The sequence below is a fragment of the Herpailurus yagouaroundi genome, unplaced genomic scaffold (genome assembly GCF_014898765.1).
Source record: "Herpailurus yagouaroundi ecotype Mexico unplaced genomic scaffold, PumYag 184, whole genome shotgun sequence".
Classification (NCBI taxonomy): domain Eukaryota; kingdom Metazoa; phylum Chordata; class Mammalia; order Carnivora; family Felidae; genus Herpailurus; species Herpailurus yagouaroundi.
Genome location: NW_024412415.1, coordinates 31260934 through 31264983, shown reverse-complemented (window position 1 = coordinate 31264983; position 4050 = coordinate 31260934). Strand labels below are relative to the sequence as shown.

Here is a 4050-nt window from a genome sequence, read left to right as displayed (position 1 = left end):
GGGGCAGAGAGAGAGAGAGAGAGAGAGAGAGAGAGAGACAGAGAGAGAATCCCAAGCAGGGTCCATGCTCAGCACGGAGCCCCATGTGGGGCTCGATCCCATGATCCTGGGATCATGACCTGAGCCGCAATCAAGAGTCAGACGCTCAATGGACTGAGCCCCCCCAGGCGCCCCTGATAATTTATTTCTAAAAATGAGAAGGCCCTCCCACCTTGGTCACCAGAGTTTTCACCTCATCTTCCACCCCCATCTAGGCTGAAGTGTTTAGAGGTGGAAATGAGCTGGGGGTCAGATGTTTCCTGGGAGAAGAGACCCTGGGAGCCCCGTAAAAAGAAGGAGAGGAGAAGCCGATGGGGGAGGTAGTGGGTGAGAGCAAGGGCGATGAATTTCATTCTGCTTGGGCTCTACTGACTGTGTGAACTCGAGCCAGGTAATTCTTCTCCTGCCCTGTAAGATGGGGATAATAGCAGTGTTTATCTTACTATCATCCCCATTTTGCAGATGAGAACACTGAAGCATGGAGAGATTAAGTAGCTCACTCTCCATCACATGGTTAACAAGTGATGGCGCCTGGACTTGAACTCAGGCATCTGCTTCTGAGGCCCCTGCTCTCAATCACCTCGCTCCACCCCTGTGCTTTACAGTCTTCTTGCCCCAATTAGAGCGCAAGCTTTTTGTTTTCCTTTTTTTCTTTTTTTGCTGTTGTTCGTTCTTTTACTTTCTTTTATTGTTTAAAAAAAATTTTTTTTAACGTTTATTTATTTTTGAGACAGAGAGAGACAGAGCATGAACGGGGGAGGGGCAGAGAGAGAGGGAGACACAGAATCGGAAGCAGGCCTCCAGGCTCCGAGCCATCAGCCCAGAGCCCGACGCGGGGCTCGAACTCGCAGACCGCGAGATCGTGACCTGAGCTGAAGTGGGACGCTTAACCCATCCCCTGTCCCACAAGCCCTGCAGTAACCCTCTGTTTGTTCTCTATATAAAGAGCCTCTTCTGTTTTGTCCCCCTCCCTGTTTGTATGTTATTTTGAGTGCAAGTTTTTTGACTTACAGGGTTGATAATTCAGAATAGTGGACTTTTGTCTCAGATCATGCATTTAGAGGAGCACCCACTCTTAAATGTTATCACAATTTCCAAATAAACTTGTCGCGGGGTTGAACATCTACACAGCAGTGGGATGTGCAGGGCAGGGCTCCCGTGAGCAGGCTCTCAGGGACTGGCAAACGAATGATGGATCATGGGCGCCAACCTGACCCCGAGCCGACCCTCAGAGATGCTTGCTAAAAGTGTTCCTGGCTCTGTTGCGACCTGTGTCCTTGGAGCCCTGCCATCTGGGCTTAGAAGGTGCAGCTTTATAGATCTGTGTGGCTTTTTAGAGTATGGCAGAAAACCAGGCAATCCCCAGCCCAGCGCAGAGGGGGCCAGTAACCCTCAGCTGCGAGATTCACGTCTGGCAGTGTGGCAGCGTGGGGGAGAGAGAGAGAGAGAGAGAGAGAGAGAGAGAGAGAGAGAGGTGGGGAGCCGGCTGCTTCCTGTGCATTTGCTTGTTGAGATGGGGTGAAGGGTTATCCAGGGAGATCTGCCCACCTCCCAAACCTGGTAGAACCAGGGTTTGGGAATTATAAATGGGTGCCCACCACGTAGGTGTGAGGGTGAGAGGCATGGCGGGAAGTGGAACATATAATCCAAAAGGGAAGAGGAAGGAAAACTGTGCACATACCTACCTTGTATACTATAACTGCTAACAGTTATCAAGGGCGACAATGTGCATCATTTGGTTTAATCCTCAGGGCTCACGGCATCGTAGTCCTTCCCACCTTTACTGACGGGACAACCGAGGTTAGAGAAGCGACCGGCTGCCCGGTGTCACAGTTAGCAAGTGGTGGCGCAGGAGTGCAAACCCAGAAAGTTCGGCCCCTTCTCTTAGCCTTTGGCAGCCCACAAAGTACAGCATTTCGGAGCTGGAGAAACCCTTGGAGAACCTGTCTTTCTGCTTCTTCATGGTCAGGTGGGGACACTGAAAGCCAGAGCGGCCTAGTGATGGACCAAGGTGACACTGCTGGTTAGGGACAGCCCTAAGATTTGACCAGGATTAGGGGGAAGCAGGAACTAGGCTGCAGAATTTTAGGAGGTGCTGCCTCTGCCCACGCACGGCCCTGAACGTGAGTGCCTCTTTAAATGCTGTGCCCTAGGGGCCTAACCTGCTTCACCCTAGTCCCAGCCCTGACCAGATGCTTCTGGTTTTGGGGGCGGGGGGAGTGGTGAACTGCAGAGGCCCTGCATGGGTTTATTTATTGGATTTGATGTCCCAAGGCAGGAAACTTGATGGGATATTTGTGTGGGGTTTTGGGGTTTTGCCAATATCCCAAGGCTGGTCTCTACCCAGGGCTGGATGGAGGGTCTGCTTCCTGTTGGTACCATGTACTGAAGGGGTTAAACTCTGGCCCCAGCGACACTAGGAGAATCACGATCCCATCTTGACGAAGCGGGGCTGCACGAATGGGATCCGTGGGAATCAGGACCCTGCGGCTCTCCTCTGGATCCCACTGGGCTGAAATGTGGGAATGCCGGGTAAGGCCTCTGTAGGTGGGACTTGCCGCATCAGGCCCAGAATGACGACTATCAGCGGTTGAGCTGAGAAGGCAAGGCGACCAGACACAGTTACAGACACACATTCCTCAAAGCTTTAGACAACCTGTGTGCTTTATTTGTAACAAATTCCCCGGGAGAGCTGTGTATAGTATCTTTGCCCCAGTCTGGGCCTTCCTGCTCTTGTCCGAGTTTGAGAACAGACAAATCGCACAAGCAAAGCACCCGCTACTACTCTATCCCGGAGAAGCAGAAGTGTGTTGGTAAGTCCGGCATTGCTTAGAGAGGAGTGGGGCTGGGGAGGAGGGTTCCCTTCTCCACACCTGGGCCAAGTGTTCCTAGGGGCTCACTTCTCCCCCAGGAGTGCTGTGTGGGGCAGCTAGGCGGCCCAAGGCGGAGAAGGCTTCCTCCTAGCGGCCCTGGGGGCCTGGGGCTTGGGATAGGCAGCGAGACTGGAAGGAGTGCATTGGCTTGGGGCACCCTCTCATTTCCCCGTCATCAAAGGAGCAATGGTGCTCTAGGCCCTGCCTCTGGAGTAGACCTCTGTGAAGAGGCAAGTCCTTGCTCTATTCTTCATGGGCCTCAGTTTCCTCATCTTACCAGGCTTGGCTCAACCCGGCCTGCTTAGGGGTTTGACATTATAGGAGCGCCCTCCGCCCAGAAATTTCTCAAGCCCCTGTCTGGAGTTCCAGTTTCCAGCTCTGGCCCATTCCTCTCTCTTCTCAGCCTGTTACCACCAAGCCTGGGGGCTCCCAGGCTTCCCTCCACATCCTAGGGGAGATCTCCCATCCCGAGGCAGCACGCAGGGCAGGCGTTACTGACCCACCAGGAGGGAGGGGGGGAGTAGGGAGGGGAAAGGACAGTAGAGACGAAGTGGGGGGAGGGGGGAGGTTAAAAGGAAGAGAAAATACGAAGAGACACAGAAAAGGGTTAGGGAGAGAAAAGAGAGATGGGAGAAGAATGAGCAAAAGGGAGAAAAGGCGGGGTGGGGGCAGGGTGATGAGAAGGGATGTTGGAAAACCCAGAGCCAGAGAAAAAGGAACCCAGAGGAAAGCTGGAGAGGGACTGGAAGATCGGAAAAAGCGAGAGAGCGAGCAAGCGAGAGCAGGGTCTGAAAGGACCCAAGCGGGAGAAAGAAGGGGGGGAGGGAGGGAGCCACGAGCAGGGAGGAGGGAGCTGAGAGGGGAGGGAGGGGCCGAGGGACGCGGGGGGTGGGGGCTGGCTCGGCAGCAGCAGCCGCGTCTCCAGCAGCCCGCCGGCTCGCTCACTCGCTCGCTCGCTCGCTCGCCGAGCCCGCAGCTCCGGCTCCCGGCCCGGCGCTCCGGCGCGGCTCCGGCTCCGGAGGACAGGACCGCGCGACTGGCCGGCCGAGCCCGGGGCGGCCGCGGAAGCAGGTAGGTGGCGTAGCCGGGACTGCGAGGACGCGGAGCCTGGAAGCGTGGGGGGCACGGGGAGACGGGG

The 4050-nt window shown here is 55.4% G+C and overlaps 1 protein-coding gene across 1 annotated transcript in view; it reads left to right on the top strand.

Moving 5' to 3' along the window:
- The first annotated feature begins 3842 nt into the window (after nt 1–3842).
- The window catches only part of MEGF11 (multiple EGF like domains 11), a 363514-nt gene continuing 363306 nt past the window's right edge, over nt 3843–4050 (top strand). The window contains exon 1 of the mRNA XM_040493025.1: nt 3843–3983. The gene's annotated coding sequence lies outside the window, so the exon portion shown is untranslated. The remainder of the gene's footprint in view (nt 3984–4050) is intronic.